The sequence below is a fragment of the Camelus bactrianus genome, chromosome 3, assembly GCF_048773025.1.
Source record: "Camelus bactrianus isolate YW-2024 breed Bactrian camel chromosome 3, ASM4877302v1, whole genome shotgun sequence".
Lineage (NCBI taxonomy): Eukaryota > Metazoa > Chordata > Mammalia > Artiodactyla > Camelidae > Camelus > Camelus bactrianus.
The window spans coordinates 134,110,616-134,134,125 of record NC_133541.1 but is presented as its reverse complement, the minus strand read 5'-3'; the positions used below and the strand labels follow the sequence as shown (position 1 = coordinate 134,134,125).

Genomic DNA, 23,510 nt, shown 5'->3' with positions numbered 1-23,510 from the left:
GTCTGTGAGATGGGGACGCTCGTATCTGCTTTGCAGAATTGTGAGAATTAGAAATTATGTAACGTGTTTAGCAGAGTGGGAATGTCAAAGGGCTCATAAAGTTTAGCTCCTGTTTTGTATGAAGCCATCATTTTACAGTCTTTGGCAGTTACTAAGAAACAGGAAAATAAGAAAAGCTGGTTTTATGCTGAAAGATATTTGAGGAGGTTCCATAGTTCCTATACCCATAATTTAGCATCAGCAGGGTCAGGACAGTTACACAGTCGCCCTGAACCAATGTTAAGCCACAGAATTTTTTGTTACTTCATATATATTGGGGCTTAAGGGGACCCAATACCTATACACATGTTTTCTCCAGCAGCCAACTGAGAGATGACACAGAAGAACAGACAGGCGATAAATGTCTCCTGTATTACTGATGAAGCCACGTTCTCCATGAACTTCAGGGCTGTGGGAAAATGCGTGTAATGATACTGTGCCCCAGAACTATAAACTCATGCAGTCCCAGTTAGCTCTGGGCCACAGTGAGCCTTCCCTTAAGAGGATCTGCCCCATCATGCACAGGGCTGCCCTGCCATGGAGCTGAGCATACCGAGTGCTTCCCAATGGTGGCCAACACTGGAGGGAAAGGAAAGGTTTCATATGCCCTGCTTGTAGATCCGGACTCACACCTCAATCTGTTAGTGTGAGGAGGGCTACCCGTTGTCCAGGGGTCAGGGGTGTGAAGGGGGAAGCACTCTCCATGGACCAGATTTTGGAGGAGGCATCCCTTCCCTCAGTTTAAACAGGTGGTGGGATGCAACAGAAGGGTGCTCCCCAAGAGTTTATTAGAGGGGAAATAAGGATTTCCTTTGGGACTCAGACTAGCCATGAAACACAGAAGATGATTAGAAGGGAGATTTGTAAATCACTTTCTTATTAAATTCACATTTGTTGAGCACCAAAAATGTGCTACATTCTTTTCTGAGAGTTTTACAGAAATGAATCCTTCAATCTTCACAACAAGTGAGTAAGGAAGGTTTGATAGTTATCCCAGGTTTACAATGTGGAAATTGAGGCATGGAGAGAGTAAGTAAGTTGGCCAAAGTCACAGAGCTAGTAAGTGACAGAGCTGGTATTTAAACCCTGGCTGTCTGGTTTCCAGGCTCCCAGGGATGGGCTTTGGGTGTTTAGAGGTATCTGCATCCCTGGATCTCTGTACCTCTGTGCATCACTTAGCCCAGAAAGGACAGGGAAAGGAGAGTTACACAGGTGCTCACAGTCGTGTCTCAGGCACAGTCCACGGACAGTGCACTGTGATTGGCGTTAAATGTCTTCTGGGCAGTAGATCTTTTCATATAACAGAAATTTAGTCCATTCAGTTAATCTAGAAACCCTTCCTGCTCTGCTTCTGTCCACTCTTGTCATGTGACTGCCTGCCTGTGATTGGGCTCTTGAGGAGAATCTGTACTCATGGTTGAACTCTGATATTTCAGTCTGGTTTGTAGTTTCACATCTCCTGTTACATTAATAAATTAAATTTCTGGTTTTCTTGCATCAGTCTCTCATGAGTTTGGTTAATTTGAAACCAGTCCATGGGAGCCCAGGGGTGCTGACGGTATAATTTCTGAGCACGTTGTGGCACTTCTACCTGTGCGGACCTGCGTGGAAGATTTCTGCACAGCAATGACCCAGGCACTCAGCTATAAACGCTGGGCGTGCTTGCTGTTAGATAGTACATTATTCCCAAAACAGGGACCTGGCTGATCTGGTGGTCTGCTTTGTAATGAAGATATCTAAAGAATTTATCTTGTTCCCCTCTCCCCATATCTCCCCTAAAGGTAAACTAAGCCTTTTTACTCATTGCGGATTCTACAATCTCTGCCTCATCCCATCTTTCACGAAGTTCCTCCTTACTATCACACAACTGTTAAAGACTATTTCCTTTGATTATACACAATAAATATGGGAGCATTTGAGAGGTTCTTGGAGTTGGCTCCCTAATCCCTCTCGCTTTCTTTCCTTTTTCCACAGTCTTGAGTAATTCATTCCATGTTGGTAAGACTTCTGCCAGCCAGAACCCACAGTTCCAGGTGAGAAGGATGCAGAATTTATCTCTCCTACCCGAGGGAGAGAGAGAAGAGAATTGAGGTCTGCTCCCCCGTGGTCCCTTTCTGCCCCAGGGCCACTCATGTTCACCTGCAGCCTTCTGGCCTCTGATCAGAAGGCCTCTGTCCCAGGACTGACTGCAGCCTTTTCTTCCCTTGTCTATATTTCCTCTGCCTTTCAGAAGTTGGTCTCTTCTCTGCAATTCAACCCTGGCAGATGTGATGGTGGTCAGCGAGCTGGTGGGCAGTCATTTGGTGACTCCCAGGAGCCATGATGATTCTCCTGAGTCTCTCATTCGGGGTTACAAAACTGTCGAGCACCGGAGGAAGCCCATTCACGTGAGGTCAACACAACATCACATCACTTTCATTTTGTTTTTGGATTTTCAGTGGAGAAAGTATTTGTAGGAAACTGTTCCAGATTTTCGGCCGCCTGCTTTCCTCACCATTATTTCCTTGTTGGCTCTGGCGCTTGTTTAAAGAACAAGGTTTCTTCTCTGGTCATTTGTAGCAGCTGGGCTTGCCGAATCCTTGATCTGCATTTGAAGCAGAATGCTTCTTCGTGATGTCAAACTGATTTTCCTTGTCATGTCTTAATAATTTGTGTACACTCATCAACTCTTTCAAGTTAAATGCTCTTTTCCAATTTAGGTTAACTCACATTTGCTGAACTCCTGCTTTCATGCTGAGGGCAGTTTCTTCTTCCTGTAATAAAATTTAGCAATTTGCATTTACTATGGGAAGGTAACTGGCTGGAGGTGCTTTTTTTCTTACCAGTTTTAATAACAATTCACCCTTTAAAATGTACGGCGGTTTTTACTCTATGCCCAGAATTGTTCATCCCAGTCAATCTTAGAAAATTTTCATCCCCCCAACAGGAAGCCCCTTACGCATATGCAGACATTCCCATCTTCCCCATTCTCCCACAGCCCCAGAAAGCCACTTTTCTCTCTCTGTGGATTTGCCTGTGCTGGAAATTTCATGTAAATCTAGTTACTTCATGTAAGTGGAACCATCTATTGTGACTGACTTCTTTCACACTGAGTAACGTTTTCAATATTTGTCCAAGTTGTGGCCTGGGTCAGTACTCTATGCTTTGCTATTGCTGAATAATATTCCAATGTATGGCTGGGCCCCTCTGTTTACCCATTCATCACGTGATAGACATTTGTGTTGTTTCTGCTGTTTGGCTGTGATGAGTAATGGCGCCGTGAATATTCCTGTAGGAGTTTTTATATGAACATTTGTTTTCAGTTCTCTTACGTGTGTGCTCAGGAAGCAAAATTGCCTGGTCATTCAGAAACCAAATGTTCAACTCTCTAAGGACCTGCCAGGCGTTTTTCCAAAGTGGCCAGGCTGTGTTACATCCTCACCAGCAACGGCTGCGACCTCTGCATCTTCTGTGTCCTCATTAGTGCTTGTTACTCTTTTTTTGATTATAACCTATTGTAGTGAGTTTGAAGCGGTTTCTCCGAGTGGTTTTGACTTGATTTCCCTTACAGCTAATGATATTGAACATCGTTTCTTTGTGCTTATTGGCCATTTGTATATTTTCCTTGAAAAATATTTTTCAGATCCTCTATTCATTTTTTAATTGAGTTGCCTTTTTATTGTTGAGTTGTAGGAGGTCCTTTTTTTTTTTTATAGATACAAATTCCTTATCAGATAAATGATTTCAAAAAATTTTCTCCTGTGTGTTGTTTTTTCACTTTCTGTATGGTGTCATTTGAAGCAAAGTTTTTAATTTTGATGAACTCCAATTTATCTCTGTTTTCTTTTTTCCTTGTGCTTTTGTGGTAATATTTAATATCTGAGGTATTTTATTTAACCTTTTATATATAAAATAACTTAATTATTAGGACCGTTCTAGGAGACGGGTGCTGTTATTGTCCCCATACTATGGATAGGAGACTGATATTCAGAAAATTTCACTGACTTAACAGTGTCAAAGCTACACAGTGCTGTTGGAATTCAGACCCTCATGTTTGTCCCAAGTATCTGTGATCCTCACCACCATGCTCCTCTCCTACCTGGAACCGTTAATGAAAAAGTCTTTACTTTTATGATTTCTTGTTAGTTTTTGTTTTTCTCATTGGGGCTTCATCTCCTCATTTCCTTAAAGAGATCAGTGTAGGTTTATTTTAGGTCTCTTGTAGGCAGAAGCATTGCTATCAGTTAACTTCTTTATTACTCACTCCCCAGTGATGGCTTTTGCTAATTGACCTAATCAAGTCATGCTTAAGTCTTTCCTTCTCATGACACTAACAACAGAGTCATGACTTACTGAATGCTCAAAGCAGAAAGTACTTGATTGATTTTATTTTGCTAACCAATCAAACCAATCAAATAAATACCCGGTGTTGAAACATACGGTAAGCCCTCCAGAATAGGGTCACTGTCTTCCTTGTGTTTCATTTGTTTGGTCATAGTGTCTGGATAGTGCCTTGCTGTCCAGCAGTTTTGTTCGGATACGGTGCTTGTGAATCATTCTAAGGACAGAATTTTGACAACAGACTGTGTTGTTCATTTCACGGGGGAAAAGTTAATATAGAAATACTGCTCAGATCTATTTTAAAATTAAGTTTGGAAATTTGAGAAGAGTTCAAGAAACCATACAAAGATCTTTTTCACTAATTTTAGATCTGTCTTAGACAAATTATGGTTACATAGCCGAGTAACTTATCAAGTAGATTTGACAAGAGGAGTGTATTATTGATTATTTGTTTTAGTTGAAATATTCTACCTGGGATAAAATATTCAGTGTCCATAAATGAACAAATATATTTGTATTTCTATGCAACATGGGAGTAGACTTCATATGTTTCTATATAATATATATGACTGTGTGTTTTAATCTGTCTCTCAGAGTTTTTATAGTTTTTCAGCAATGTTGTAACTTTGGAATTCTTCTAAGAAAATCACCTCAGATTCTAGTGCAGTTTGTACTGTGTATGCTGTCTTATGCATGGGATTCCACTGTCCCCTTAGTGAGGAATTTCCTCTTCTATTGTGTTAGTATCAGAGTTAAAGGAACTGTGATTTCTAGGCCTTTGCTTTCCATGTGTTTGCACTTGGGTGTCAATCACAATTTTCCCTTTCTTGAGTTTTCATTGTTCAATTAGAATTTTTGGAAATAACTTAATTTGTTGCATCGGTCTCCCTAGAAACTTGATGTGTTTGTGCTTTTCAGTTTTCAATTAATGAAAAATGTAAATACACTCTTGTTTTTAAGTAGTCCTTTTTCACTAGATATTTGTTTACCTCTTTATAGTTAAAATAATTTTTTCCCAATGAGTGAATCGGTGTGTATATTTTAAAAGAAACTTTACTTTTTATTCTTTTTATTGTAACAGTTATATTCATTGTAGAGAATTAAGAAAATAAGGATAAACACAGTAATAACTTCACAATGGCCTCTAATCTCACCTGGAGATACAGTTGTAAGGATTGAAATTGAGAATTACAAGTCCTCTTAAATTGTTCTTCTTTTTCAAGTACGATTTGGTTACTGAGACCCTTGAATTCCCATATGAATTGTAGCAGCAGCTAGTCAGTTTCTGCAGAGGAGCCCGCTGGGATTGTGATCGAGACCACGTTGAATATACGGATCGCTTTGAGGAGCACTGCCATTCCAAGAGCTCTGACTTCTGATCCAGGAATATGCGTGGTGTGTCTGTCCAGTTATTTAGGTCTTCTTTAATTTTTTTTTCAACAATGCTTTGAGTTTACAGAGTTTTATTTTACTTTTTGTTTTTTGCCTTTGTACTGAGGACAAGTGTGCAAGGTACCAGAATCAGAAGTGTATTTGAGCCCCGCCACTTGCTGCCACAATGGTCGCTGCGCTCTTGCTTCACACGCTCTACAATCTTGTACAGAATAGGACTTCAGTAACTCTCTCTCTCTCTCTTGAATGATTGTATGATTGTTGGATGATGCTTGAGAGTCCTTGTGATGATATTATTTCCCCAGCCTTTCCCCACTTCTTTACTATGCCCTTTCTCTTCCTTTCCTCCAGCCTGGGTTTCAGTCTACCTGTGGCATTGATTTTTCTTGTCTGTAGACACTACCTTTCACTGGTTCACGATCATTTTACCTGTGGGCTGTGGAAAATTGCTAGATGTCAAGAAAGAGCCAATCGATTGCTTGCTAGTATTTTTAGAGTGTGTTACTGTTTTATCGATTGAAATTAAATCAGGCTGACCCCCTGAGCCCTCCCGTGAGCTGTTTTCGCCTTCCTACAGGTGATACTGCTCTGGTTGCTGAATGTGCCCTTTCCCCAGACTTGGTTTTGGAGTTAAGTCACCATCAGTGGAGCCCTCTCTTTAAAAGATGAAGAGAACATTTGCTCCTTCTCCCTGGTTGGGGACTTGGATGAGATGAGGTACCAGATAAAGAATGGAGCCCCACCTCATTCTAACACCCGCTCGTTCCATTCATTTCTCCAGGGAAAAAGAGTACAATTCAAAAATATAAACATTGATTGTGAGCTAATGAGATAGACAGGACAACCGATCATGTATTAAATATCCTTTCATGCCAGAAACAAATGTATTATACACACAAAAAGCACGCAAAGCACGGTAGTAACATGATTACACACGTGGGACCGAGTTCGAGTCCTGCTCTGGAGTGACCAGTCCTGAGAGATTGAGAAATGTTAGGTCAGCTTAGCTTCTCCCGGGCTTGTTTGCTGTCCTGCAAAGACGGGCTTGCTAGGCGTCCCTCCCCCTTAGAGGTGCTGTGGGGTGTAAATGGCGCGTGGGCAGCCCGAGCACAGCTGCTCATTCCTCGTAAGGGCAGGATAGCATAGCTTTTGTGATTACGGCTTTAAGACCGTCCCGTGTAGACTCTTAGTGCTCCGAAGGGATGCCTTGTGGTTTGGAGATGGGATTCTCACTTCTGTAAATACCCAAGGATTGTGTTATTGGGCCGTGCTGATTTGAATCTATTCTTTAGAAAGTACATATTGTAGATATATTTTTCAAGCATGCATGCTTTTTTCTTTTATTATTTATAGTTCTACCCTCTCTCTTGGTGTGACTTTTCATGGAATCCAGGAAATAGTCCTAAGCCACCTGCCTCTTCACACTTCTCCGTGGTGGTTTTCTTCCCTGACTAGAAGAGGGTTCTGCATAGGAAATTTTCTTTGTTCCCCTTTTCTTGGAGTCTCTCTGTCTGTCTGCCCATCTCTCACCTGTCCATCTGTCCATTTATCTACCCACTGAATCTTCTGACATGTTCCAAAAAGCATTTCAGGCAGCTTACAGAAGAACAGATACCAAATAAACAGGTGAGAAAATGGGGCCAAGTTCAGACAGTGAGGCTAGGAGGCAAGCCTTTGTGAGGGTTGCAGGCATGAGAGACACGCGTCTGCCCTGTGACTTATAAGATTGACAGCAACAGTGTGCCTGAGGCTCCCAGCAGACACAGGGAAACAGGGCTTGTGGGAGATGCTCACTGGCTGCGAAATAAATAAGTGGCTTAGGAGATGCCCAGCCTTTCCAGCTACTAAGGCTTAGGAGAATATTTTGAGTTTCTTCCAAAATCAGAATATTGCATCTTTTCTTTTTTCAGAGATCTATGTATAGTTTGTTACATTCTATACCTGGATATTTCTCCAAAACTGCTTCCCACATGAGTCCCATGGCTCGGCAATGGGGTGGTTCTGCTCATTGACGGGGGTTGGCCAGAAACAGAAAATGACAGCCTCAAAGGAGCCTGGGATTTGTCAGTTATGTTTTGTCAGTACTGTAGAGTTCAAACTCTTTCACAGTATCTCTCCATCTGAGGCAGCAGCGTGCTCTCTTAACAGCATCAGGAGCTCAGGACCACAGGATGGTGCGGGCTGGATGCACTGCCGTCAAGACAGCTGTTCTAGTCACTGCAGGTTTGGTTCTTTTACATATGGCATTTCATGTTCTTTATTAGAATGTTTCAACAGGGAGTTAATTAACTGAGTCAATTCACATTTAATAAATATGATGCTTTGTTGAAAAGACAGTTATAGGCAGAATATAAACTGTGAAGACTTTAAAAACGGTTTCATTACTGAAATTTCTGTAGGGAAGATACACAGTTTATCTTATTTATTCCTCTGTTTTAAAGTAACAAAGAAACAAGACAGAAAAGGCAGAGGATGGTTTCTGTTCTTCCTCTCCGCTTGCAGGTGCCCTCACCTCCAGTAGCATCCATCCAGACACCAGCACTGACACTGGCCGTGCTCAGAACTGCCTCAGCCCTGAAGACACAACTGAGAAATAGAAGGGGGCCACGCCCTGTTACAGCAGGTGCTCTCACTTTGTGGGTCCTTATGTAACTGCACGATGTTAATCAGGATCGCCAGTTCTACATTGTGTAGCGCTGCTGCGGTGTCTCCTAGTTACTTGTTTCTGTAAGTATTCATGTATTATTCCCCAATGCGTGTTACTACACGCCTAAAAATGCTTTTTTCACATGAAAAATAATTTGCATTTAATATAATAAGTCTGAAAAAAGGGGCAAAATAGTCTATCCTGGTCCCGCTACTCAGAGACAATAATTAACAATTTAACATTTATTTTCTGTTCTTTTCGTCAGTGTGTATCAGCTCTGTCATAAAAACCAGTGAGCACTCTGTCCCTGTTTACTGTGCGGAAATCTCCATTTTTCATTCGGCTTATTACATGTTTTTCTACAATATTCTATCTCCCCTGGCATGATTTTTAATGACCAGTGTAGCATTCTGTCTTAAGGAATGCATCGTCCATTTTACTTCGGACTTAAATAAACTTTTAAATTCCAAGTATACTTAACTGAAATACTGAAAAGAGAACTGTGGTGGTACAGGAAGGCCCCTAACTCCCTTCCCATTATTTCCTGAGAGTAAAAGCTGTGCAAAATTTGGTATATATATTTCATGACCTTTATGCCTATGAGATACATATATATACACATATGAGATATCAATGTATAGGTGTGTTTATATATGCTTTATTTAAAAATGAGACCATACTATATGTTTTTCTGCAGCTCGCTTTATTCACTCAGGGGTATATCATGGACGTCCTCCCACTCCAGACTCACCCGGCCCTTTCAGATAGATTGGAGGGGTCTCCTGATGTGCGGGTGTCGTCTCTTGTCCACGGACACATTTGGTGGGAGAGTGCTGTGGACAAGGCCCTGGACCACGGCGAAACGCCGGCTCCCTCAGCGCCCGCAGCTCGCCTTGATTTACCGCATCATTGTCTTGATGGTGGACAGTTAAGTTTTCTCCATTTTCCACTGTCAGAAAGAATGTTTGATTTGCATCCTTCTTGTACAGACATTCCTGTGACCTTGTATGTGTATTCCTTTAGTTATGGCTTCTGGAAATTTAGTCCCTGGATGTGACACTTACATTCATCACAGACTCCTTTCAAGTGACTCTAGAAATTCCTTCTCCATTGGGGAATGAAAAAATGCACAATTACTTATGTAACCAATTCTCTATCGCTGGATATGATTTCACTTCAGTTTTTCTTCCCACCTTTGTAAACAGTGCTGTGTAAATGCCCTGATGGATACATCTGTTTGGACTGATTGTTTTTTTCTAAAGGAAACGATTCCTAGAAGTGGAGTTGAGTCAGTGTGTATGTACGTTTTTCAGAGTTTACATATCCATTGATATGTCATCCTCTGAAAAAGTCGCTCATGATTTTTTCTCCCACAGATGGACACTAACTAGAATATCTTAAAAATATTCGCCAATATGATAAGCAAAAGTTCTTTTTCATTGTTTTAGTTTGCATTTGATGACCAGTGAAGTTTTGAGCTTTTTTCACTCATTAGCCTTTTGAATTTTTTAAAATGAATGATTCATTTTGTCTTTTGTGAACATTTAAGTGAGGGAGCTATTTGTTGCTTTGTGACAGCTCTTTGTGTGTTATGAAAATTTACTTCGTGACTTCATCAACATGTATCACAGAGCTTTTTCTTGTCATTTCTTTCCTTTCATTTTGTTCAGAAAGTTTTTTATTCTTGTTGTGGCTCAAACTACTCTTAAGATAGTAAATGTCTTCCTTATGGGTTTTATCTTTGACATTCTTAGAAATACTTCCTTATAATGGAATAAATCTCTTCTGTAGGTTTTTTTAATCTCTAAGGTGGTGATTATAATAGTACTTGTTATAGTGAGGAGAAGTTGAGTTAATAAGAGCAAAGGGTTGTATTTGCTGTTATTAGTACTTTTTAATATTTACATCACTATGTGCAATTTATCTTGTGGTCATTATGACAGGAATAGAATTTATTCTTTCTAGGTGATTCTGATTGTCCCAGGACAATTATTGAATTCATACTTTTCTCTTTGATTTGAAATCCCACCTGTACAAAATAATTACATACACTAGAGTCTCTTTTTGAACTCATGGTTCCTTTCTGTCAATCTCCCTTCCTTATTCCAGCACCATATCTTACATATTGTAAAAATTTATTTAATCACTGGCAGTCTGATTTTTTTTTTGATTCTTTTCTTCCATCCCAAATTTTCTTGTCTACTATTATGATTTTATTATTCCTGAAGAGTTCCAAAATATTTTGTTCAAGTTAAAAAAATCAGATTGAAATTTTCATGGGAGTTTTTAGTAAGTTTTGAATTATTCTAAGGAGAACTTACATCTTTACAAAACTGCTTTCCTCCATGCAATATGTTTATGTCTCTACATTCATACGTCTTACTTTAACACTCAGTATAGTCCTGAAGTTTCTCCATTTAGAACATGGGCATTATTTTTGAATTTATTCCAGTTTATTGTTTATGTTTTTGTTAATATGGTGAGAATTTTTTGCTATTATATATTTAAATGCTTAAAACTGACATTTAGAAAGGAAGATTCGGTTTGTCAATACTCAATTTGTAACTTGTCATTTAAAATTGTAAGTATTAAGCACTTGTTCCAGAATCCTTTCTTTTCTGTTTTTAAAAATTTGTTTCCAAGATTCTCAAAATGGTCATAGCTAAGTAGTAGTATAGGTGGGGAGACAGATGGAGAGAGGTAGTGTGGCTCATGTACAGACTGTGAGCAGTTTCATGGCTGCCTTTAGGCTGGAGAAGCCGCAGAAGAGCCCAGGTTAGACCGGGGGTGGCTTTGTATGCACTTGAAAGCCAGCTCTCCTGCCTGTATGGTGAAGCCTGGTGGGCGTGGCAGGTAGATGATCAAGGTCCGATGGAGGTCATTGGCTGCACAGAGCGCTGTGTCTGTGAGAACTGGCTAACATTACCATGGGAAATGCTTGGCGCCAGGAACACTGCAGGGGAGCTGGGGAGCCTGTGTGTTAAGGATTTTCCAGTCCTGGGAGTGGGAAGAGCAGACTCTGCATTCAGATCTGAGTTTGAATTCATCCTCTTTAGTTTACTGGTCCTCTGACTTTTGTCAAGTTATACATCCTCTTTGATCTCCTGTTTTCTTGTCTCTCAAAACAGGAGAATTACGGCCTGCTGCTAGAGTGTTTGATCAGTGTAAATGATTTGTGTCTATAAGATGCCACGTACAGCCACAATCTCAGTGAGAAATGGGTTGTCGCCTCTTCTTCTGCAACTCAGTGCTCTATAAGACATCGGGGGAAAGCCAGTCCCTAATTTGTTGTGATGCAATGAGGAACAAAATTAACGTCTTGCCTTTCCCTAGCAGTATTCTTACTTCTTTGTTTCATTTACCTCTTTCCTCCTTTACTCTCCCCTTTCACCTCCTCCACCAAAAGAGACTGAGACTGTCTGAGAACACTAGATTCAAATTACTTTAAATGTTGGCTCATCCCCATGAAATTACAGTGACATTAAAAAAAATCTGTACACATCCCAGACGATTATATTTGATTTACACACACACACACACACACACACACACACACAATCAGGATGCCTCCCGTTTGCTGAAGGAGAAGGACCACTTTTTCTGAGTTTTCATTCACTGAGCGTGAGAGGAAAGTCTCTTAAGCAGAAATTCACTTGGCTTCGTGCATGGTTTTTTAAATTGGATTTCTGCTTTGTGTCCATAGAAATATTCTCCTATTAGAAGAGGGGAAGTGGAGACATAGATATTCTTCTGAGACATTGGTGTCATCATATTTGAGTTGGAAAGGACTTATGACAGCATAGAGTTGTAACTTTTTATGGGTGAGAATCCATGATAGTGTAACTTGGACAAGAACCCGGGTCTTCTGTCTTCGTGTCCACGTGGATGAAGAGGCAACTGGGTGGGGGATGGCAGGGATCCTTCTTGCTTGAGTTCCAGGGTCTTGCTAGTTTCCATTGTTCAGCTGCCTTTAGTTTATGTCCATGTGGCCTCTCATGGGAAGGTCACTATGTCCTGATAGATTGAGTTTCTAATCAGCAAAAAGGTCTGGACCCACTAATGGTTCCCAGAGATTTTCTGCTGACCTGCTGACACTTTATATACATGAGACCTAAGAAATTCCTGGATATAAAATCCTTAATGTTCTCGTTTGCCCTCGAGTTCCATAGGAATGAAGTGCTGTCTCAGGCTGTCTAAGGCTAGATCTGAACAAAGATAGGGTGATAGGCTGCGCAGCTGGACCCTCCCCAGTCTAATGGGATTTCCACCTTAGTTTTTAGAATCAGGCAGATTAGTTCAAATCTTGCCTTTACCATTTATTAGCTTTGTGACCTTGAGGAAGAAACTTTACTTTTTGACGGACAAATTTTCTTTATCTGTAAATAAGTTCAGTATTTATTTTAGGGTTATTGTTTTAGAATTGAATGAATCAATTCCCTCATTTATTCCTAAAATACAGATCACATGGTTCTATGCTGGTGCCTTAGTGGTTGATTACTAAGGGACTCAGCAGTGAGAATGTGGGTGAGGACCCCTGGATAAGAGAGCTTATATTCCAGGATATGCTTGTAAAAGACTGGATTGCAGTGGATTTTTAGTAAATGTCCACTCCATTCCTAATCCCCATTGATTGTGTATATATCTTTATACTAATATATGAACAATTTTTTATTGCAATTTATGTCTCTGTAGTATTTAAAGTATGTAGCTATAACAAAAATACGTGAAATAAAATGATCTGACTTTTATTTTCTTTTCAATAAGCAAAACAAAATAAAATAGAAAAGAAAAGAAAAAGTTTTGAAGGAGTAGAAATAATTTTATTTCCGTGGAATCAACTCCCTACGTTAGGTTTTTCGGTTGTGTTCTTAAACAGCATATAAAATTGACAGGTTTTTTGTTCAGTGTTGATAGCTGGGTGAGTATAGTTTCTTTTCGTGGTTGTCTTTGATGAATTATTTGCACTAGATCATAAGTAATGTGCATGTTACATATTGGAAACGAGGAAACAGTGGAGACATACTACCTCCAATGCAGTCATTTTGTTACCGAGTCCAAACTCATTCTGCTCACCAAATGACAGGCCAATAAACCGGGAGATGAGGTGTTGGAGCAAGGAATAGTGACTTTATTTGCAAAGCTGGCAGATCCAGAAGATGGCAGACTGATGTCCTGGAGAATCATCTTCCACAAGTCAGAATTGAGTCTTCTTTTATACTAAAAAGGGGCGGGATTTTGATTGGTTGTTGGAAACTTCTTGCTGTATGAATTGCTTGTCCTTTGAATCCGCTGTTCTTGCAGCTGTCCATGCGGATCAAATCATGTTGCCCCTGTGAAAACTCCAAAAAAAAAAACAAAGGTTATTCTCTATTTTGCAACTTGCCATCTCTACAAAAGTGCAGATTAGTTAGCATCCTTCAAGATCACGGCCAGGAGAATAGGCTGTCCTGGATATTTCAGTCTAAAGGCAACTTTCTTTTACAAATGGTGCAGAGCTAGCAAGTCTGAGCCTAGAAAACAGGGCACAGGTTTAAAGCCAAAGGAACAGACCTAACATGGGGTCAAAATTGTTCTTTTCTATTACAATTCCCTTTTCTGCTTCATAGATAATTTTAGTAAGAAACATGGGCAATTTTGTATTTTTGCTTCTTAATAACCGATAAGTGGGCCAACTATATTTTTGTGAGCAGAGATGCTGTGCGGGCACAGGGGTCACAGCACACTCTTGTTGTGGGTGGCCGACCCTGAAACATGTCTGATGCCACGTGAGTGTTGGTGAGGGTCCCCCTAGCCAGCGGCACTCTTCAGGAAGTAGCATATGTGCTTTGACTTCTTGAGACCTCATTTTCGGCTGCAGGAAATTTTTTCAGATACTGTGATTGAAAAATCACTCCAGCTGGGGATAATTAGGGAAAAAAGGAAAAGGAAAAGGGTTTGGAGTAGAGTAGAAGAGAAGGACATAAGATCACGGAGCCTGAGTGCTTGGCAGCGGGGCCTCGGGAGAGAAGGGAGCAGAGGTGGGGAGGGGCCTGACCTTGGAACCAGCTCCTGCACCTGTCCCCGTGCCCAAGCCACGTAGCTTCCAATGGGCCTGGGCCACCTCTCTGGGCTGGATGTCACCCTGTGCAGAACCTTGAAAATCGAATGTAAGGGGTGGGCAGCACTCACCTAGGGGGTCACTGTGGATTTCAGTCAAGTCCACAGTGCCTTTTCTGGTCATGTGCCTTCACTTGTCCTTTATCTCAGGATCTGAGGAGGAGGAGAAAGGAACTCATGTAGAGATCCAGGAAGATATCCGTCTGTGTTAAGAGAGGACAGACACAGTTAAAAGGGGACCGAGGACACTTGCAGCAAAGTAAAATGACTTCACAACTATTGCTTCAGAGCTGCAGGTGTGAGAGAGCCTAAGCCTGTTTCAGAGTGCAGGGGACAAGCGGAAAGGAATGGCAAAATTTACACTGAAATTTGAAATTTTGTTAAATAGCCTGCTACTGTTGCTTGTATCACTTGAATGAATGCAGGCATATTTCTGTGGGCATTTATATGTTCACTCAACCCCACCAGCCACTCTTGCCCCCATCGGGGATGGGCTTTCTCAAGCACAGTGCACCTCCTGCTTCGGTGGGCTAAGCTTCGGGTCCTCGCCTGGGGCCGGGCTGCTGCAGGGCACTGAGTCCCTGAGGCACGGCCTGTGATACACGACAGGAACATCTCTGCTATCGACTGAGGGCCTCCTTTTCCCCCTGCAGTGTAAGAATTCCGGTGACTGAGTTAGAAGCATGCTTCCAAGCTGTGCGTGTCCTCGGCATCCAGAAGCGGAGCCTGGAAGCTTCCGAATTTCTCCAGAATGCAGTCTACATTCACCTTTGGCAGGTGAGTGTATGTCCTTACACAAGTGGAGGAATTACTGCAGTTTTCCTGGAACTTACTCACCACTAGTCCATCTGATTTTTCTGTGCTAGGATTCAGTACGGCCTGCTAAAAAATCTGGAGTCAGATCTTGAAACCCTGATGAAGAGGATTATTTATTTTATTTCACTATATGATAATCTTTTACTTTCAAAATTCAGAATTTTTGGTTCTTTCAGGCATTTTTGGGGGGGTTGGCAAAACAAATTTGCTCTTACCGTCTTTGCGACCTGTTGCTTTGTGCCTCTCACCTGTCTTCTGTCACTTGTGAGGCAGTTCCATTTGTGACCCTGTCCGGGTTGTTCATGTTATACAACATAAAGTCTGTAAAAGTACAGGCCCTTTTACTCCGAAGACATTCCACAAATAACTCCTTAAATCTGGGTGTGGTTTTAAGAAGACAGAATCATTAGAACATGTAATTGCAGGTTGCTAGTGCAAAATCCCCAAATCAATAGTCTAGCTCAACATCTAAAATCTTTCTAATCTACCTTGGATTTGTATGGATAAGTGAAGCAATTTGCTAAGAATTGAACACCAGGGTTAGAATACAGGCTGGTGTAGCTCAGCAGGTCCTCCTGAGCCAGCGCTGTGCCAGAGGGCGGGGCCGAGGGAGAGGGCGGGGCTTAGGGAAAGAGGAGGGCCAAGGAGGAGGGGGGTCCTGCCCTCCCTGAGCTGAACAGTTTCATGGCAAACACCTTCACCATGTGAAGAACTTGGAGTTTCTTCTAAGAACACTAGGTTTGAAAAGAGTCATAAAAGAACGGGAGTGACAAAATCCAATTTGTCTCAAGTAGGGGAGAGCAGCTGGAAGGCCACTTGGGAGACTCGTGAGTCCAGGTGGGCAGTGTTGGTGGCTTCTACCTGAGCGGTGGGACAGTCAGTGGGACAGTCACCGGGAAAAAACGAACAGATTTTAGGCATGTTTAGATGGTAAAAAGGAAAGGATGAATGATGTCTGTGAAGGTAGGATGGAGTAAGGCCCAGGTTTCTGGGTGGATTAATGAGGTAAATGATGGTCCTGCTGTGCTCTGAGGAGGGAAAGCTGCAGAGGGAGCTTTGGGGGAACCCTGATGAGTTCAGCTGTGGATAAAGTGAAAGGCTGTTAAATGTGTGGTCTGGGAGCTCAGGTGAGAGCCAGTAGCGAGTAGGGGGAGGGGAGAGAGACGTTCAAGTAATTTTGTCTTGTTAGCATACAAATACTTATGAGTAATGATGCACATACGCCTCTATATTCTGGATTTAACACCCATTAACATTTTGTTATATTGACTGCAGAGGTTCCTAATATTTTTTAATAGAAATAAAATAAATAGAAACAAAATAGTGGAGTTAATAAACATCTTAGAGTTGATGTGTGTCCTTCTATGTATTTTGATACCTCATTTGTTTATAACCATAATCTACAAAAAGTTAACTAGTTTAGCATAAGTGTTAAACAGAGGGACGTGACACACAATTTTGGGGCTTGAAGCTGATCTTCTCGGGCAAATTATGTAGCCTCTCTTTACCTTTGTTCCATCTTCTGTGACTGCCCCCGGGCCCCTCATCACAGATGATTTCCTAGACTAGATGATGGGAGGGAGGCTGCTGAAGGGAGTAAGTAGTGGCAACTGCTAGGGACACTTAAGAGAGAGACAAAAAGAGATTAAAGTCAATAAACTCAGTACAAACAAATACTCTCAAAAGAGAAAGAATCCTGCAGTGTTTTGAGCCACTTAGCATAAGGGAAACAAAATCACGTGGACCCAAAGCTCTTGAGCATGTGAGTATTGTGGGTGGGAATGTGTCATCAGAAAAGGGTTGAGAAAAGGTCTTTTGGTTTCCCTTGACGTTTCCATTAAGGATGGGGAGCAGAAGTGAAAACCCTCAGCTTCAGTGGAAGCTGCTGTTTTGTGTGAAACTGACCAAACTTTGGAGACCAGTCATCAGCGGTGCTGGCAAATGAAGAGATTTCGGGATTGGGTCGGGCACTTGCTGTGACTTCCAGGTGACCTATTGGCTGGGGGCTGTGAGGCGGGCAGTAGATTTGCAGGGAGACCCAGGCATAATCCCTGGCTCTGAGGCTGCTGGTCTGACTAGCAGACCTGGGCACAGGCAGTCCTAATGGGGCAGCTAGGGATGTGGCCTGGGACACCTGCCGTGCTGAGGGGGAGAAGAGCGCTTCCCTGAGGGGGTGTCCCTGCGGAGAGTGGAAACATCCTCCTGCAGGGGAGGAAGAGCCTCTGAGCAGGGTGCTGGTTGCACAGGCAAGACCACCCTGAGCACTGAGGGTTTGGGGAGCCGGAAGTCACACAGTGGCCCGAGCAGCCTTGTTCCTGAGAAACTAGAGGGAGAAGAGGCTGAAAAGTCAGGCTAGGGTCAGACACTGTGGTGGGTTATGATTGACAGTAAAGGACTGGTCAGGCAGGCACAAGAGAACCCTGTGGGTGTCCCAGCTGGAGCGTCACGCCAGAGGGTGGAGCTGAGTTATAGACTTTGCCACTTATTAGCTGTGTGACTTTGAGCAAGATCACCCCAACTCTCTATATATAACTTCATCTGTAAAATGACACAGTGACAAGCTCGTGTCACCAGAAGGCTTAGTTTAGCTCTGATCCTCTGTGTCCAGTCCTGTCAGTGCTGCCCTGTTAGGTTCTGTAGCGGCTGCTCTTACCCTGAGATGGGAGGGCATAGAGGGACTGTGTAGCGCCCGAGGGCAGGAAGGGGTTGCTTTAAAAACAGACATGTAGCCGCCTGCAGCTGCAGGCCTGCAGGCAGTTAGATTGATGGTCCTGGAGAGGACTTTGGAGGCCTTAGCATCGTCATAAGACTTGTTTTCCCTTGGGGGCCAGAATTGCCTATGCAGATTAATGTGGAAAATTTGGGCTTCTGGCAAAGCTGTTTTCAGAGATGGTAATATACATAACATATCGTAGAAAATATAATGCTTTTATTTAATCTGTGGGACTTTGCAGCTGTTGGGAACACCTCTGTTGGCCTGGTCTCCACGGAGGACACTAGGGGTCCGCAGAGCGTGCGGGAGGGCAGGTAGCCTGCAGTGCTGCTGCGGGGTGTTCTCCCGAGTAGAGCACTCTGCTGAGTTGACTCTTCTCTGAGTTTGGTTGCCAGATGAGCAGACAGCAAATTAATGAGTTCTGGTGGGATTGTATAATGACAGAAAGAAAGAGGGACCCGTAGTTTTTCTGGACTAGAACACGCTTTTGGTTCCTGATCCAGTGTGTTCCATTACAGAATTGATGAGTTGTGTCTATTCTGGGACTTGTCGACTGAAAGAAATGTGTAGCCTGAAAGTTTAGAGTTACACTTTATTAGGCGGGAGGACTCGAGGCGGGATGACAGCCTTCAAATCTGTCTGAGGGACTGCTCCCAAGAAGTAGGGGAGGAACTAGGATTATATAGGAGCTTTACAACAAAGACCAGGGAGTTGGAACAATAAAAGTTTGCTTGTTATCTAAAGAAATCCAGGCATCTCAAGTTAAAGAATTTAGTGCCTTTGTATGTATCATTTGACCGCACTGGATTCATTCTTTAGACAAGCACCTAGCTATCTAGGGCAAATATCCTGTCTTCTTATTCTCAGTCTGTACAGAGGGCAGCATTGTGAGTGGCTGTAGAGGCTGGGCTTCAGGTCTGTCCGCACTGGGGGGTGGCGGCAGCCTTGATGACTTGGTTTCAGCATTCTTTGTTTACTGACATTGTTGTAGTATTTTAATTCACATTGTAGTATTTTCATTCACAGACTGATTGTGGATAATCTGGAAACTTGCAAAGGAAACGAGATGGAATTACTGCAGGTACCTTCTACTTTAATAAGCCGTGTGCAAACATAAACATGGAGGAAGCATACATTTGAATTTGGTGGTGTAGGGAAGGGTTTCTGCACATTACAGGAGAACGCAAGGCAGAATATCTCTTCTTTGTTGGCAGGGATGTGGGTCAACCTGTCTTTTCTGTAGCGGTTTCTGAGAGCACTTTATGGTAATTAACAAATATTGACAAACGGTGGCACACTTTGCATTTAAGAGCTGACCTGTGCAAACGTGTATTGGACAGGTGGATTTCATAGGCAAGTGGTGAGGTGGATTGGAGAGAGGTGTAGAACAGGCCTGGGCTCAGATTCAGCTTTAAATCGCCATTTCCTCACCAAAGGACCTTGGACTAGAGTGTAACCTCCATTAAACTGTTGGTGAATCTGTGAAATATGCATTATAATATTCGTTTCTTCCTGGGTTTGTTGTAAGTTTAAACAGTAGTATAACACACATGAAACACTTAACAGGCACTTAGCAGTGTTCACTGTGTCCTTCCGCCCCGCTTAGCGTGTGTTACAGCCGTAAAGGTAGCATGTGCCTGTTGAGGACGTACTGGTAGCCCCTTGAATAGGTTGTGAATTTGGTGATTTCCTTTAATCCTTGAAACTCTACGTGCCATGGGCAGTTATTTTCATGAACAGATGAGGAATCTTAGGGTAAAGAAGACGGTGTAATTTGCCCAAAGTCAGACCATAATTTTGGGTGCAGGGGCCTCTGTTCAGCATGGGCCCCTGGGCTTTCTGCCCTCTCCGTTCAGCACCAGAGCCAGACGTGGAGTCGCCTGTCTCCCAGCCCAGAATATCCGGCAGGCAGCAACACAAACCTGGACCTGTTCTGCTTAAGCAAAAACTCCGGAGGGGAGGCAGGTACTAAAGGGATAAATGTAAAAACAGACGACTGTAAACTGTTATCAGCTCAGAGAAGGAAAGGAACACGCCTCGCCGTGCAGAGCTGGGAGTTTTCCCTTCGGAGCTGCTCTGGGGGCGTTCATTTCAGCTAAACAAACTCCGCTCCTGCACCAAGGCATGAAGGCAGGGTGCATGTAACCAGGCTGACTGTGCCTCGTTGATCATATTCATTCTTAATCCAGTGTCAGCTGTCACGGGCACTTACCTAGTAAACAGATGTCGGCCATAATCATCACGCACTTTGCTTGGTAGTTTTATTGGCCCCAATTTTGAGATGAGGTAATTGAAGCTGGGGAGTTTGCTGCATGCCCGTGATTACCTTGGAAATACCCCCACTGGTCTTTCAACATAGACTGGTGTGGCTGTTACATCCCAGCCCTGTGAATGGCATCGTGTAGCTTCTACCAAGTGGCCCAAATGACTGACATTGATTTTCTTAATCCGTAGGAAATGGTATGTAACAATAAGAGAAAAGATGGTAAGAAATTCTTTGGAAAACTAGAACAAAATCCAATAATTCCCCAGCTGGGGTAGCTTACGCAGTGTCACTCATCCCACTCACAGCCTGGCACCTCCTCCCTCCCGACTCCGTGTTCAGAAGCCACGCTGAGCCTTCGAAGAACATTTTGCCTCGTGACACTGTTGACTAAGACCTATGACCTCTCTGTCCCTGGTTAACTCTCTCTTCAAGGCCATTTAAATTTTATGCAGGCTCCTCCACTCCGATGTAAGAAAAGACTCTTTAAACTTCTTGATGAAGCTCCTAAATGAAGATCTTGTGAAGGAAACCTAGTCAAAACCTGGGAGGTTTGCACACAGTGACTGCATGCAACCTCAGCACTTTGTGAAGTTCAGAATCAGAGGGGTGGGAGACTCAGGAAAGGCTTTTTAAGGTAGAAAGGGGAAAGTGAAAGGATGCAGGCTGTGTGAGACTGAAACATCTCGGTCCCAGCCAGCAAGGCACCTGCGTTCAGGATGGTGTATGGGGAGTACAGAGTTCTCACAAAGAAAGAAGTGGTGGGATGGGAGGGGGGACAGATAGATTCTTTACTAGGGAAGGAAAAAGTGGGCTGAAAATTTCCTGGTTGAATAAGAGGACTGTGACATGATGTGCTTGCATTTTGGAGAGAAGGGTTTTGTGGGGACAGGCCTAGGAGAACGCTCTCTGGCTGGGGAGTCAGCACAACAGAGAACCACAGAGAACCGGGCTGACCTCAGGGCCCCTGCTGGGGGAGGGGCTGCCCGCCATTTTGGTCCTGGGGGCTACTTCTGTCCCTTAGCTGGGGCCTCAGAACTCCCTTCACATCCCAGTCCTGTTGATACAAGAAAACATAAGTGGGGCATGGGAAGGGCTGTGTCCCAGGCTTTGGTTGAGCCCCTGGAATGTGCCCCACCAGACGTGGGTCCTTGGCTTCATGCAGGAAAGGTTTCAAGAGCAAGCCACTGTTGAGTAAAGGTAGATTTATTCACAGAGACACATTGGAAGGCAGGAGAAATGCCACGAGGTGTGGGGGTTGGGTGCTCAGATTAAAAGTAGGTACACACTCCACAAAGTGTGGGCCTTCTCCGAAGAGGGAGAGAGAGTGATGACCGCGAGGTGGCGCTGTGTTGCTGGTTTTCATGGGCTTGGTTGTTTTATATGCTAATAAATAGAAGGAGCAGCCTAAGGGCAGGGGGCTGGGATTCCCAGGGAGTTGGCCATTTCCCACACTGTGACCTTTTGTGGCTAGCCTTGGGATGGCCATGGTGCCTTGGGGCGTGTTATTCACCATGTTACTATTACAACGGGTTTATAATGAAGCTCAAGATCTGCTAGAAGTAAAATCTCTTCATCCTGAGCCTCAAGGCCTTCTGGGGGTTGAATCCTTCACCATTTTGATGTTAATTGCTGTGGCCTTCATTGAATGGCTGTGCTCTGGCCCCTTCCATCCTGTCTCACTGTGTTGACACAGAGAGAGCAAAGGCCGGGCCCTGCCTGTGCTCCTGCATTTAACAGGGAGAGGGGTGGGGTGGGCTGAGGATGACTCTGAGTGGTGAGAAGGATGTTTCAGATTTTCCCACGTGGGACATGGGGACGTGCCAGCAGCCACCGCAGATTTATCTCACGGGCATTATCGCTTGTGTCACTCATCTTTTTCTATTTTTCTTTCTTTTTTTTTTTCAAGTATTTAATCTAAATTTAACATCAGGTTTTCTTAGGAAAGAAATTTCTCTTTTTCTTTTCATTGGGGCTCTTTTGGGGGGGTAGGTAATTAGGTGTATTTATCTGTTAGAGGAGGCCCTGGTGGTTGAACCCGGGACCCCGTGCACGCTAAGAACACGCTCTACCACTGAGCTCTACCACCCGCCCCATCATCTTTTACTTTTTGCTTTAGCTGCCAAGAATCTTACGGCTGAATTTCTAGTCGGCCTTTAACACTTACCCTGACTTCATGGCATTCGTTTTTATGAGTTTACTTCCCCCTGGTTTCATTTAAGTATTGAATCTCCATTTTCTTTTCACTCTAACTTTTGTCTTTTTGTTGTTATGGTTGTTAAGCTGTGTTAAAAATTGTTTAATTTCTCTTTTAGCAGGAGGCTGAAAGTAAATAAATATGTAAACAAACTTATCACACTTAAATGTTTTATACATTCTAAGCTGTTTATTAGTTACTTAAAAACCGAATTGAATACTGAAGTGATAACATTTTAAAATTATTTTTTAACATTTTATAAAAGTATAGCTGATTTACAATATGATATAAGTTTCAGGTGTACAATAGTTGCACAATTTTTATTGTTATGCTCCATTTATAGTTATTGTAAAACATTGGCTATATTCCCTGTGTCGTAAGATACATCCCTGTAGCGTGTTTATGTTACATGGAGCAGTTTGTATAAGAAAGTTGGGTAATACAAAGTCTGGGGCGTGGCTCTGTCTAACCCATGTTCCCGGTCACCCTTCCTGTCAGAGCCCAGGCCCTCACTCCTGTCTGCAGGGGAGCAACTGGAGGCAGCCCTCATCAGCTCTGGCACCACCCTCTGAGTGGCAGTGACAGCAGTGACTGTGTGTGGACGTGCAAAGTGTTGTTCCAGGAGCTTTACATGCATTTCTGCATTTAATAATTAAAGCCCTCCTGTGAGGAATCATTTTAGGTTTTTAATGAATAATACATTTTATTTTGATTTTGAGAGTTCAAACTTCCAGAAAATTTACTGGAATAGTACAATAAAGGCTTAGATACAGTTCACCTAAAAGGGCACTGTTTGACCATTTGTGTCTGGCTTATTTTAGTATAAACTTTCAAGGTTCATCCATGTTGTAGCCTCAGTCAGTACTTTATTCTTTTGGTTTTATAATATCCTTTTTCTTTTTTTTTTGTTTTTTCTCTATTTAAAAATGTTTTCATTGAATTCTAGTCAGTTTATAATGTTGCATCAGTTTATAATTTTGCATCAGTTTCTTGTGTACAGCACAACACTTCATTTATATAGGAACAT

The 23,510-nt window shown here is 42.7% G+C and overlaps 1 long non-coding RNA gene across 3 annotated transcripts in view; it reads left to right on the top strand.

The window, feature by feature from the left end:
* The window catches only part of LOC141577143 (uncharacterized), a 114,397-nt gene that overhangs the window by 18,018 nt on the left and 72,869 nt on the right, over nucleotides 1-23,510 (top strand). For all 3 annotated transcript variants that reach the window (XR_012505773.1, XR_012505777.1, XR_012505776.1), the window contains one exon: nucleotides 15,148-15,271. This is a non-coding gene — a long non-coding RNA (uncharacterized LOC141577143). The remainder of the gene's footprint in view (nucleotides 1-15,147; nucleotides 15,272-23,510) is intronic.